The sequence below is a fragment of the Hibiscus syriacus genome, unplaced genomic scaffold (assembly GCF_006381635.1).
Source record: "Hibiscus syriacus cultivar Baekdansim isolate YM2019G1 unplaced genomic scaffold, ASM638163v2 tig00016725_pilon, whole genome shotgun sequence".
NCBI classification, from domain to species: Eukaryota; Viridiplantae; Streptophyta; class Magnoliopsida; order Malvales; family Malvaceae; genus Hibiscus; species Hibiscus syriacus.
The window spans coordinates 2482225-2497690 of record NW_024062391.1 but is presented as its reverse complement, the minus strand read 5'-3'; positions in this window follow the sequence as shown (position 1 = coordinate 2497690).

Genomic DNA, 15466 nt, shown 5'->3' with positions numbered 1-15466 from the left:
AAGGTCGACCGAAAAGAAGATGGCTTGAATTTATGGAAGCAACATCACAAAAGACTTCATCTTCATATCTCCCAATTTAAAAGGGCACAAGTACTTGCTCTATGACTTCGAACTCTTCATCTTCATTTAATCCTTGCAAAACATATGGGCTAGGATGTTTGAATGTTGTAAGTCCCAATTTCTTGACCATGTATGTGCTTGCAATGTTTGTACAACTTCCTCCATCAATAGCTACAAGACACACTTTACCATTTACATAGCAACGAGTGTGAAATGTGTTTGTTCTTTGTTGTTCATCCTCCAATGTTTGGAAAGATGGAAGATCACAAGACATTGTTAGTATAAAAATAAAAAAAATTAAAACCTTACCAGCACACTCACAAAAGCCTCACTTGGTCACTCCAAAGATATTTAAGACTTCACTCCACTCGCACTCGTGTTTGCACTCGGAGATATGTTCTTGGCTTTTTCTGATCCCCCTTCTGATCTCACCCTCTCGTCTGCCTTGTACCACTCAATTCTCTCTTGTGGGTCCTTTAAAGAACTAACTCAAGATTGAGCAAGTTTCTTAGTTTGTTCGTCGGCTTAAAACAATATGGTTAGGGTAAAGAAATGGTTATGGTAAAGGTAAGATAGAAAAGGTTAAGAAAAGGATAAAGTAATGAAATAAGAAAATATGAAAGAAAATGGAGATAACTTACAATTCAAGTTGCAACACTTACTATCATCCTTCACAAGAAACAACAAGGATACCTCCTTCAAGTTTGATGTTGGGCAGATTGTAATATGCTTCTCTTTGAGTGTAATTTGCAACTTGCTTCTTTCTTTGAATTTCTGTTTTGAATTTTCTTTTTTTCTTTTCTTTTGCACTCCAAATTTGTTGTAGGAGTCTTTTCTTTCTCTTTTTGTTTTTCTTCTTTCTTTTTCTCTTTTTGTTGCTTTTTACTATAGCACTTGATTGTCAATCCAACAAAGCTCTGATACCACTTGATGTAAGGCTAACCAGGCTTCTTCAATTATGGAGAAGTTGGCAATCTTGTTGTTTCCCGATCAAGGAAAGACACCAAATGCTACACCTTGAATTGTAATCTGCACAAAAGAAGAATTATTGGTTAAATAAATGAATAATAAATAAAGGAAATAGAAATGGAAAGAATTGAAATGGATAGAATAGTTATCAAAAAAGGGCTACGGAAGTGTTGTAGAATGATCCTTCAAGTGATGATGGATTCGGCCTCTAATGGTGATGATGGACGAATGCCTTGTTGATGATGAAGGATAATTCAAAGATGAAGAATTGGAAATTTGAGAATTTGGTGATGATATAGGTGTGATATGATGATGGACTATGGTAATGATATAGGCGTGATAATGGAAGATGGATTATGGGGATGGAAATAGTATCTTATAAAACTAAGAAAGAACCAATGCTATAAATAGCAAAGACCCGTTTCTTATAAGTCTTACAAGGGATGGTAAGAAAGGACTTTGACCCTCTAGTTATAAGAACTAGGAACCAGAAGTATCAAGGTATAGGAATGACGCCACAAGCTTTAGAAAGGCTTGCTTAATCGATATAGTTCTAAAAAGAACTTGAAGAGAGAATAATCTCACAAAGGATTTTTTAATATCAAAGGCTGTAGTTTACAAATGAATGCCAAAGCCTATTTATAGATTTGTAAAGGCTTGGCCGAATAAATACATGCCTTTTCGACAAAGTACATGTCTTAAAACGAAAATTAATGATGCTTGGATGAGGGGAGATGTCTTTGGCCGAATGGTTCCCATATCTCTTCATCTTGGCGCCAACTTGAAGCATGATGATGTTTAGGCCGAATAGAGAGAAGCCTCTTCATTTTGGCACCTATTTCATTCACATGCAAAGCACATGGGTGGCTGGTCATGTGGCACTCACATGGATGGTGTAGAATGCTTAAGGTGTGGACTCCTCCATGGCGTGAAGATGAACATCAACTTAGGCGTGACTTGGCATCAAACATGTGTCTAGGTGACATGGCATCAATGGGGCAGTAACTAATTATGAAAGGTCACATTTGTGTGAAACAACCTTTCATCATTTGAGCTATTTCCCATGAGTTTGAGCTGAAGTTGAGCTGGCCATAGATGAAGGACATGTGTACAAGTCATGGGACAGCTCCTTGTGAAAAGGCACTTCTCGGAATGGCAACTCTTCGCGGAAAGGTACGAATCCACAAAAATTGACCTAGACCGTATTTGTAGTGCTATGTGTGGTGAAGATGATGGTGCAACTCTCCAGCTGAAATAAAGTCTCTAACTAGCTCAAAAGTCTAGCTCAAGTGAGCTATGAGCTCGAGGGTCAGCTAACAACTTTTTATCTTTTGTTCTTCATGATCTCCCAAATCATCTTATGGAAGTTTTCCTAGCTCATTAACTCCCATGCTAGCTTTAAATCAGCTCCCAATATGTGGCCGAACATGTACCTACAAAAGAAAGCATAATATAAGCTAAGTATATGAATTATTATAAAGTAATAAGAATGTGCATATTATAAAGATGTGAACTATAAGTTATAATAATAACTCATGCATCATATGCTAATGAATGAATATTATTATTATAACTATAGATTATATGCATGAATATCAATCAATGATGCAAACCGTAGGACATAATGAATGAATGCACATGTTATGATAATTCAAGCATAGTCTAATATGAAAATGTATGCTCATAATAATATATAGTGCATAAATGAGTAAATATAATATAAAGTAAGGTAGAACTTCCTTATATTGAGCTTGATGGATTTTTAATGATGTGAGTATGTAATGCAGAAAGTTGGTGCTAGACAGGATCACATCAATATTTCTTATCTTATTTTGCAGCCCAAACATATAAATTCAAGGACATCCGTACTTGTCAATCCTAGATCGGGACACAATAAGGCTATCTACTCTTTTCACCAAAGCATGTAGATTCACCTTACATCAAGCGGTAATCAGAGCATAGTTGGATTGACAACAAAAGTGTTATTGGCGTGCAAAGCAAAAGAAAAACAGAAGAAAAGATTCCTTCAACAAAATTGGAGTGAAAAAAGAAAGAAAAAGACAAAAAGAAGAGAAAAATCAGAAAAGAATAAAAGAAAAGAAAAAGAATTCAAAAAGAAAGCAAGCAAAGGAAAGTGCTATACCATTGCAAAGTACATCAAAGAGGCCATCTACACTAAGAGAAAATAACCTTATTGTTTCTTGAAAAAGGTTACAGTAAGTGTTGTTTCTTGAATTGTAAGTCACCTCTTCCTTTTCTATCCTTTCATTTTCCTTGTCTTCAACCATTTCTTTCTTTTAATACCTTTGAATCTTTTCTTCTACTTTCCATTTCTTCTATTCTTTCTACCCTAACCTTATTTGCAGCCGACACACACAAGGAAATAATTAACTTGTTCTAATCTTGAGTAAGTTCCTCAAAGGACTTAGCAATAGAAATTTGAGTGGAAAAAGGCTACTGAGAGAGTGAGATCAGAAGGGGAATTGTTAAAAGCCATAATTATATTCCTGAGAGTAAACACGAGTATTGAGTGGAGTGATCTTATCTTTTCTTTGGAGTGAACTTGTGAGACTTTGTGAGTGTGCTAGCAAGGTTTTAATTTTCTTTATTTTATACTAACAATGTCTCAAGTTTCAGGACAAATTTTTGTAGTGAAATGAGCCTTGAATATTCAGTCCATGGAGGATAACCAAAGAGAGAACATTTTTCACACCAGATGTCTTGTAAACAACAAAGTGTGTTTCATGATTATTGATGGGGGAAGTTGCACCAATGTTGCAAGCACTTTAATGGTGGCTAAACATAGACTCAAGACCATTAAACATCCTACGCCATACAAGCTACAATGGCTAAATGATGGAGGAGAAGCTAAAGTCACCAAACAAGTCAACATTTCCTTTTCAATTGGGAAATACCAAGACCAAGTCCTTTGTGATGTCATTCCAATGAATGCGTGCCATATACTCCTAGGGAGGCCTTGGCAATTTGATAAGAAGGCTATTCATGATGGTTTCACCAACCGATACTCTTTCTATCACCATGAAAAGAAATTCATTTTGACTCCTCTTTTACCAAATCAAGTTTTTGAAGATCAAGATGCTTTGAAGAAAATCATTGAAGTTTTCAAATCTGTCAAGGAGGATAAGCCAATGAAGATGAACATATAAGCTGGAGATAAAGACATTAGGAAACATTTGTTATCATACAAAGCTCTAATTGTATTTAGGAACAAAGAAAGCTTAATTTTGACTAACATTCAAGAAGGCTTGCCTTCCTCTATTTCATCTTTATTGCAGGAATTTGAAGAGTTATTCCCGAAAGATATCCCTAGTGGATTGCCACCTATTAGGGGAATCGAACATCAAATTGATTTTATACCCGGTGCATCCATTCCAAACAGACCAGCATACAAAAGTAACCCCGAAGAAACCAAGGAACTTCAAAAACAAGTGGAAGAATTAATGGACAAGAGATACATACGAGAGAGTTTGAGCCCATGTGCTATTCCGGTGTTACTGGTTCCCAAAAAGGATGGTTCATGGAGACTGTGTGTAGATTGTCGTGCTATCAATCAAATTACATCAAGTACCGACATTCTATACCAAGACTTGATGACATGTTAGACGAATTGAGTGGAGCCACTATGTTCTCTAACATTGACTTAAAGAGTGGATATCATCAAATTAGAATGCGAGAAGGAGATGAATGGAAGACCGCATTCAAAACAAAGCAAGGATTGTATGAGTGGTTACTGATGCCTTTCGGTTTAACCAATGCTCTGAGCACCTTCATGAGGTTAATGAATCATGTACTCCGGCCATTCATCGGTAAGTTTTGTTTTGTTTATTTTGATGATATTCTGGATTATAGTTATGACTTGGAATCCCATGTGCAACACTTGAGGTACGTTCATGAAACCCTCAAAAGGAAAACCTTTATGCAAATATGAAGAAAAGTGTCTTTTTCACTAACAGTTTAACATTCTTAGGCTTTATTGTAAGTTCACAGGGACTTGAAGTTGATCCTGAAAAGATTAAAGCCATTCAAGAGTGGCCTACGTCTACTTCAATTAGTCAAGTCTGAAGTTTTCATGGTCTTGCAAGTTTTTACAGAAGGTTTGTGCCTAATTTTAGTTCTATTGCCGCCACCTTAACATGGATCATTAAAAAGAATTCCATCTTTTCATGGGGCAAAGAATAAGAAGATGCTTTCAACGAAATGAAGGAATGTTTAACCAAGGCACCTTTACTTGCACTACCTAACTTTGATAAGACTTTTGAAGTGGAGTGTGATGGTTCTGGAATCGGAATTGGAGCTGTTTTGACTCAAGAAGGACGACCTATTGCATATTTCAGTGAAAAGTTGAATGGTGCCTTGCTAAACTACCCAACTTATGACAAAGAGATGTATTCTCTCATACGGGCACTTGAAGTTTGGCAGCATTACCTTCTACCAAAGGAATTCGTCATACACACCGACCATGAAGCATTGAAGCATATCAAAGGTCAACACAAGTTAAACAAGCGATATGCCAAATGGGTGGAATTTTTGGAGTCATTTCCTTACATTATTCATTACAAGAAAGGTAAAGAAAACATTGTAGCCGATGCTCTCTCCAGAAGGTATGTACTTCTTAATGCTCTTAATTCAAAGTTAATTGGATTTTCATATATTAAGGATTGTTATGCTACTGACCATGACTTTGAAGAGAAGTATAAGTCTTGTGAGAAAGGTGCATATGAAAAGTTTTATAGGCACGATGGATATCTATTCAAAGAAGGGCGTTTATGCATTCCTCAAGGCTCTCTTCGAGAAGTGCTTGTTCAAGAAGCACATGAAGGAGGTCTCATGGGTCATTTTGGAGTCAGCAAAACATTGGAGATTTTGAAACAACACCTCTATTGGCCTAAAATGAAGAGAGATATTGAAAGGGTATGTGAGAGATGTGCCACTTGCAAAAAGACAAAATCAAAAGTTATGCCTCATGGACTTTACATGCCTTTACCTATCCCTCACGCATCATGGGTTGATATATCAATGGACTTTGTGATGGGACTACCAAGAACAAAGAATGGACGATACTCAATATTTGTTGTGGTTAATCATTTTTCTAAGATGGCACATTTCATACCATGCCACAAGACAGACGATGCAACGCATGTGGCCAACTTGTTCTTTAGGGAAATTGTGAGATTACATGGCGTTCCAAGAACCATAGTCTCCGATAGGGATGTCAAATTTCTTAGCCATTTTTGGAGGACATTATGGAGTAAGATTGAAACAAAGCTGCTATTCTCCACAACATGCTACCCTCAAACGGATAGACAAACCGAAGTGGTGAATCGAGTATTATCAACATTGTTGAGATCTATCATCAAAAAGAACATCAAAGCTTGGGAGGAATGCTTATCACACGTTGAGTTTGCATATAATAGGGCAGTTCATTCAACAACCAAGATGTCACCATTTGAGGTAGTGTATGGATTTAACCCCTTAACACATTTAGATCTTCTTCCTTTGCCTCAAGAACACATTGTCAACAAAGATGGCAAGAACAAAGCTGAGTTCGTTAAGAAACTTCATCAGCAAGTTCGAGACAATATAGAAAAATGAACAAGGTAATATGAACAGCAAGCAAATAAGGGACGCAAGCAACTAAAATTGGAGGAAGGTGATTGGGTGTGGGTGCATTTCAGAAAAGAACGTTTTCCTTCCCAAAGGAAATCCAAGTTGTTACCAAGAGGAGATGGACCATTTCAAATCATCAAAAAGATAAATGATAATGCCTACAAATTGGATTTACCTGGTGAATACAATATAAGTGCAACTTTTAATATTTCAGATCTCTCTCTATTTGAAGATAACGACGATTTGAGGACAAATCGCTCAAAAGAAGGGGAGGATGATGTGATCACAACAACACAGATGGATTATGAAGTCATGCCTCAAGGACCTATTACTCGTGCAAAGGCTAAACAATTTAGGGAAGTACTTTCTCATAAGTGCCTTAATGTTTTTAAATCTTTTAATGAGAAAGAACCCTTAGATAATAGGTTGTTTAATATATTACATATTGAATATTAAATAACCTATAGTTCACATTCTTATATTATACATTATATAAGTTGATATATACTTAGTTATTTCTTTATGTTATGCATGTAGGCATATTCGCTCAACACTTGGGAGCTACATTGGAGCTAAATGGAGCATGCAACAACTAGGATACTTACATGGGAACGATTAGGAGACATAAGGAGCAATTTGGTGAAAAGTTATTTTGAGGCCGTGAGCTCATAGCTAGATTGAGCTGAAGAATTGAGCTACAAGATGACTTCATTTCAGCTGGGGAGCTGCACCATCATCATCACCACTTAGGACACTTCAAATATGTCCTAAGTCAAAATTTGTGAAAACGCACCTTTTCGCGAATAGTTGCCATCTCAAGGGGTACCTTTTCACAAGGAGCTGCCATAATGTTCACCATGCTACAAGTCACATATGGCCAACTCACCTTTAGCTCATTCACACCATAAGTAGCTCAAACATGAAGGGGCACTTTTCTCAAACATTGTGACTTTCCATGAATGATGCTGCCCATGAAGTTGCCTTTTCATCCAAGAGCACGTTGTTGAAGAAATTACAAACAATGGAAGCTTAAATCACCAAGTGACATGATATAGATCTCCATGCCTATTCGGCCACACACATGCCATGCACATGAGAACCTTTTGGCACCAAACATGAGAAGGCATATCACCATTCGGCAATGGGGAGAAAATGGTGCCAAGATGAACAAGCATGCCCATTCGGCCAAGGGAGATGCCTTCCCATCCTTAGCTGAATCATCAAGCCCCTTTATGAAGGGTTAGCCGAACCAACACCAAGCCTATAGACATATTCTTTTATTTTGAAGCATTATGTATCTTCATAAAGTCATGTATCTAGCCGAAACATCATGTAACCATTCGGGCAAGCCCTCTCATTTCCTATAAATAGAGTGGCTTGCCATCATTTGTAATCATCTCTTCTCATATATTAAAATTACTCTTGTGAGTTAATTTCTCTTCAAAGTTCTTTGTGAACTTTATCAATTAAACAAGTTCCTATACTTGTGGCGTCATTCCTTCCATCCTGATTCCAAAATTCCTAGATTGCTATCTAGTGGGTTGAAGACACTATCACCACCCCTCAAGCAAGTTTGTAAAGACCGGGATTGTGCTTCATAGCATAGTTTCCTCTTTGGCATGTTTGAGATACAACATCACCACCATTGCGATTTCATCATCAACCATCATCAACATCCTTCATCAAGACCATCATCAATTCCATAATTTCGCAACCATCTCTATTCTTATTCTTTCATTTCATTACTTATATTATTATTCACATTATTAAGTCCATTATTAATCATATTTCTTATCTTATTTTGCAGCCCAAACTTATAAATTCAAGGACATCAGTACTTGTCAATCCTAGATGGGGACACAATAAGGCTATATACTCTTTTCACTAAAGCATGTAGATTTGCCTTATGATGTAAGGCTCTTCTGATGCCTTAACAAATTGATTGTGGATCTAGGAAGGAAGCAAAACAACCTGCAAAGTGAATGGCTCAAAACAGAATGGTTAAGGGTGGTAAACGTATGGGTGATTAGGTTGGCTATTTAAATGAGAGATGGAAGCGGAAGATGATTGATATGGATATGGTTATGGTTTATGAAACAAAGGGATGGTTGTGAGGATAGTATCTTAAAGAAGACTCAAAGAAGAACCAATGCTATATAGAGCAAAGACCCAGACTTTATATTGCTTCTTTAAGGGGTGGTATGAAGTACTTTGACCCACTAGTTATAAAGAACTAGGAACCAGAAGTATCAAGATGAAAAGAAAGGGGTTGATGCCACAAGTATAAATTATACTTGATAAGTCGATAAAAGTCACCAGGACTTAAGGAAGAGAATAATCTCACTTTAATTAAACGAAAGGTCTGATTACAAATGATGAATGCTTTCCTATTTATAGGAAATAGAGAGACATGGCCGAATAATTACAAGGAGATTCGGCCAGCCTTGTGCCTTCCTAAAATGACATAATTTAATTCATAAATAACTTGAATAATTAGGTGATGGTTCGGTTGAAGTGTAGGGGTATGTCTCATGGCCGAATAGCACTTGAAACCCTTCAAGTTGACACCAAATTGGAGGAGTAATGGTGATTGGCCGAATGGATAGATGGCCATTCATCTTGGCACCTAAATGAACCATATGCAAGGCACATGGGGGCTGATCACATGCAAAACACATGTCTTGGCCGAATAAGGAGAGAACTCTTCATCTTGGCGCCTAAATGATCCACATGCAAGGCACATGGGGGTTGGTCATATGCAAGGCATATGTGGTGCAGCCTTGTTCATGGAATGATGGCTGGTCATGCTCTCTCTCTCTTGGGCGTGCATGTGTCTCCTTCAAGCTAGCTTGAGTTGTGGAGCTAGCTAGAAAACATGGGCTGTTTATGAACAAGCTTCCTAGCTAACTCCTTGTGAGTTCTTCAACATTATGTTCAGCTACATTCAGCTACCTTTGACATCACTTTTGGCAACTCAACTCCAAATAGTTCAACTAGCTAAGTTTAGCTAGCCTTAAGCTCCTCCAGCTGAATCGAGCTTCCCTTAGTGTTCCATGAGTTGCCTTGTACTTTGTAAGCTGTTTGGGAGCTGCATATGACGTCCAAATCATTCACCAAGCTACCTCAACGTGCATCATGCTCCAATGTACCTACATGTGCAAGGAAACAAGGTAAGTCCATGATATTGAGCTAAGACGAGCTAAATACCTTGATGCCATGTTTAATTATGGTAATGTGAGCAAATTTTGAAGGACATGAGCTAATTATATCATCTCATAATATGTGTAAGATTATGCATGAGGCTTAAGAGTTAATATGAATGCATATGAACTAACGAAATGCATTATAAGTATGCTGCCTTGATGTATAAATATTAATCATGCTTCATATGTTTATAAAGCTATCCTAACATACTTAACATATTAAAATAACAATGTGCAAGATGTATTCATACTAAGTTATTCTTTAACTACATAACTAATATTTTTAGCATGATATATATTATAATAACATATATTATAAGACTAGTATAAAGTAAATGAGTTATAAGGATTTTCAAAAGTACTCCCTTTGTAGATGAAAATGTGCTTGCATCATCCCCCTCTTCTTTAGGGCGATTTGTCCTCAAATCGAGTTCATTCTGTCCTTGAATAGCTTTATGTCTCTTTGCTAAAAGAAAGTATCCTTTGAACGCTTGTGTTCTTCCATTAGGTTCCCTTTCGTAAGATTTCCCTTTAGGCCTTTCTTTGGAATATGATTTACCAACAGGTACCCTTTGGGAGTGATCTTTTTTTAAGGTTATCCCTTTTGGAAGTGACCTTTCACGTGGTTGGTCCTGCAAAGTGAGAAAAGAAGAGGTTTCAAATGAAGGGGTACTTACCTTTTGAAGATTAAGACCATTGGTGAAGAGTTGTGACTTTAAGTCCCAAACATCACCATTTTTCGTAAGAGATCCTTCATTTTCCAGCATTGAACCATCATGTTTCTCTATGAAGAAGTTTGGGTTCTTGTTTCGTTCCTCTTCATTCTTCGTTGGGGTTTTGTCTTTGGTCCATGCTTGTACACTCTTTCGCATATGCAATTGATCTTGTTGTACTTCTTTAGGCGTTAAAGGCACCAAGGTTACCTTGCGTCCATCATGCTTAAAAGTGTATTGATTGTGATAACAATCATGAATGGCCCTTTTGTCATACTGCCAAGGTCTTCCAAGTAAGATGTGGCTAGCATGCATAGGAACAATGTCACAAAGCACCTCGTCCTTATACCTACCAACTGAAAAAGGAATTAGAACCTGTTTGGTAACATTTAACTCACCTCCTTCATTGAGCCATTGGAGTTTATATGGAGTAGGATGCTTTGACGTTGCGAATCCATGTTTTTCAACCATAAGAGTGCTGGCTACGTTTGTGCAACTTCCTTCATCGATGATCATTGTGCAAACCTTGTCCTTGACATGGCATCTTGTATGGAAAATATTGTTTCTTTGAATATCCTCTTGGGATGTTTGTGATTGTAGGCACCTTTTCGAAATAAGCATCTCACCATGATCTACATTTTCTTCAGTTTCTTCGCCTTGCATTGTTTCAGGTTCCTCATCAAAAATAGGCTCGTCAGAATCCGATACAATATCTCCATTGTCAAGTACCATCATGGCATTTCTGATGTAAGGTGAATCTATACACTTTGATGAAAAGAGTAGATAGCCTTATTGTGTCTCGATCTAGGATTGACAAGTACTAATGTCCTTGAATTTATAAGTTTGGGCTGCAAAATAAGATAAGAAAGGAATGATTAATAATGGAAATAAAGGGGATAATAATATAAGTAATGAAAATAAATAATAAGAATAAAATGAAATAAAGAAAGGATAGAGATGGCTGCGGAATTGATGGAAGAGATGGATGATGGTGATGATGAAATGGCAATGGTGGTGATGTTGTATCTCAAACACGCCAAAGAGGAAACTATGCTATGAAGCACAATCCCGGTCTTCACAAACTTGCTTGAGGGGTGGTGATAGTGTCTTCAACCCACTAGATATCAATCAGGAATTTTGGAATCAAAATGGAAGGAATGACGCCACAAGTATAGGAACTATACTTGTTTAATCGATAAAGTTCACAAAGAACTTTGAAGAGAAATAACTCACAAGAGTATATTTTATATAAGAGATGAGATGCTTACAAATGAAATGACAAAGCCTATTTATAGTTTTCAAAGGGTTTAGGCCGAATAGGTACATGATGGTTCGGCTATGGATGAAACCCCTTTGAAAATACATGACTTTTAAATGAAAATACATGATTTTAATGAAGATACATGCTCTTGGCCGAATAGTAAGGTGTTGGTTCGGCCTAAGGATGTTTTTAATGCTTTTGGAAGTCATTTGGGCGCCAAAATGGAGAGGAATAAGTCTTTGGCCGAATAGGAAGCATCCCTTGGTGTTTTGGCACCTATTTGATGTCACATGGAGTGCACATGCTTGAATGATGCACATGGCAGCCCACTTGAACGCACATGGGTCTTCTTGCAAGGATTTGGTGAGGTTACAACCATAGGATAATGTTTTGAAGTCCATGGAATGAAGATGGCAGCAACTAGGCGTGACTTAGCTTCCAACATGCATCTAGGTGTCATGGTCTTCAATGGGCAGCAACTTGTCATGAAAGGTCACATTTGTGGAAGGTAACCTTTCATCATTTGAGCTACTTCCCATGTGTATGAGCTGGTCATAGGTGAATTACATGAAGATGAGTCTTTGGCCAGCTCCTTGTGAAAAGGCACCTCTTGGAATGGCAACTCTTCGTGAAAAGGTACGAATCCACAAAAATTGAATTAGACCATATTTGAAGTACTCTGTGTGGTGGTGATGATGGTGCAACTCTCCAGCTGAAATGAGGTCTCTAGCTAGCTCAAAAGTCTAGCTCAAGTTAGCTATGAGCTCGGGGGTCAGCTGATAACTTTTCACCATTTGTTCTTCATGATCTCCTGAGTCATCCTATGTAAGTTTTCCTAGCTCCTTATCCTTAGTTAATCTCAAATGTAGCTCCCAAGGGTCGGTCGAATATTCCTATATGCATAACATAAAGAAATAAACTAAGAATATAAACTATATAATGCATATAATATAATGATGTGCATATTATAAAGATGTGAACTATAGGTTATAATAATAACTCATGCATCGTATGATAATGAATGAATATTAATATTATAACTGTAGATTATATACATGAATATCAATCAATGATACAAACCATAGGATATAATGAATGAATGCACATACTATGATAATTCAAGTATAGTCTAATGTGAAAATGTATGCTCATAATAATATATATAGTGCATAAATAAGTAAATATAAGATAAAGTATGGAAGAACTCCCTTAGAACCAGCTTTGAATAACATCCATGGTGTGATCAAGTCATGGAGAAAATTGGAGCTAGATAGGATCACATCAATTTCGGTTGGGACATTGACTAGCAACATGTCCTTTTCCAAAACACTTGAAACATTTGATATCTCTTGATCTCTCGAAAGTGTTGGTTTGCTTTTCTTTACCCTTGCTAGATTCACCCATTTGTATAATTTTGGGTACCTCTGCACGATCCTTTGTTTGGACTGGAGTTAGCTTCCAGAAAGTAATAGGTTCTTGCTTCCATTTGGTGGCCGAATTTTGACTGCTCCTAGTGTAGGATTTCCTTTTGAGTTGTCTTACAATTTTCATGAGCACATGTACCATCTCTTCAATCTCTACATAATGCTGAAGTTCAACAAGGTTAGCAATATCAAGATTTAGGCCAGATAAGAACCTTGCCATTGTTGCTTCTCTATCTTCATCCACATTGGCTCGGATCATGGCTATCTCCATTTCTTTGAAATAATCTTCAACGCTCTTGCTTCCTTGTTTCAAATTTTGTAGTTTATGATAAAGATCTCGGTGATAGTGAGTAGGCACAAACCTTTTCCTCATAATGGCATTCATATTTTCCCATGTAGTGATGGGGCGTTCACCATTTCATCTTCTTGAACTTACCAATTGGTTCCACCAAACTAAGGCATAGTCCACGAATTCCATAGCAGCAAGCCTGACCTTCTTTTGTTCCGTATAATTTTGACATTCAAAAATGTGTTCTATTTTGATTACCGAGTCCAGATAGGCTTCAGGATCTGTTCATTCTTGAAATGGAGGAATGGTCTCTTTGATGTTGCTGAAGTTGTCAGTCTGATTTCTATGAACATCTCTTCTTGTTACTGATGTTACTTTAGCCTCCTCTTCTTCTAATTCTTCTTTCATTCTAGGGCGATTTACTCTCCGGTTGCCTAAGGATTCTTCTAATTGATCCATACGATCTTGCAAAGGCTCTAATTCTAATTTCAACAATCTTACCATTTCATGCATAATAGCTTGGGTTTACAAGTTAGGGGCTTCTCTTTCTGGTGATCGTCTTGAACTTCGAGACATGGTTAGCAAATAAGAAAAGAATAAGATGTGTAAAAGACCTTACCAGAATATACTCTCACAAAGCCTCACGAGTCACTCCAAGAAAACTTGATGTCACTCAATCCGCTCGTGTTTGCACTCTAGGACTTTAATGGCTTTTACTTGTCCTCTTCTGATCTCACACACTCTCCAGCCTTTTCCCTCTCGATTCTCTTATCTCAAGTTCTAGAGAACTTTACTCAAGACTATATCAAGTAAATTATACTTGTTTGGCGTCGGCTGCAAAAGGGTTAGTAGGAAGGGAAAAACAAATATAATAAAAGGGTGGCTTAGAAATAGAAAGAAAAGAACAAAAGGGGTTACTTACACAAGTCACTTTACAACCTTCTATCACCACAATCAATTTAAAACGGCTTACTTGACTTGCTTGGTGATGAGAATTGTTGATGAGTGCTTCAACTTCTTTCTTTTATTTTCTTTGCTTTTTCTTCATTTGAGTGCTGGATTTTTCTTTCCTTTGAGTGCTTCACTTTCTTTTGTGGTTTTTCTTTTTCTTTGACTTTGCACTTAACTTTTGCACTTCTTTTTGTATTTTTCTTTTTGTTGTTATTGCACGTTGCTTTCTTCCACCAATAGCTCTGATTACCACTTGATGTAAGGTTCTTCTGATGCCTTATGATGCCACTATCATTCATAATGAAAAGAAATTCATTTTGACGCCACTATCTCATAGTCAAGTGAATGAAGATCAGCTTCATTTGAAGAAAAGCATGGAGTCATTCAAAAATAATGAAAAGGAGACGACTAAAGCAATGAACATATATGCTGGAAGAAAGGAGATTCGGAAACATTTGCTGTCACATAAGGCTTTAATTGTACTAATGTACAAGGAAATCTACTTTTAACTAATTTTCAAGAAGGTTTGCCTTCTTCTGTTGATTCTCTTTTATAGGAATTCGAAACCATGTTTCCAGAAGATATACCAAGAGGACTTCCACCCCTTCGAGGAATTAAACATCAAATCGATTTCATTCCTAGGGCTACCATTCCAAACAAACCAGCCTATAGAAGCAATCCAGAAGAAACAAAAGAACTTCAAAAACAGATTGGTGAGTTAATGGAAAAAGGGTACATTCGAGAAAGCTTAAGTCCATGTGCTGTTCCTGTTTTGCTTGTACCAAAAAAGGATGGTTCGTGGAGAATGTGTGTAGATTGTCGAGCAATTAATCAAATTACCATCAAATACCGACATCCAATTCCAAGGCTTGATGATATGCTGGATGAATTAAGTGGTGCCACCATCTTCTCCAAAATTGACCTTAAAAGTGTATATCATCAGATTAGGATGCGAGAAGGAGATGAAT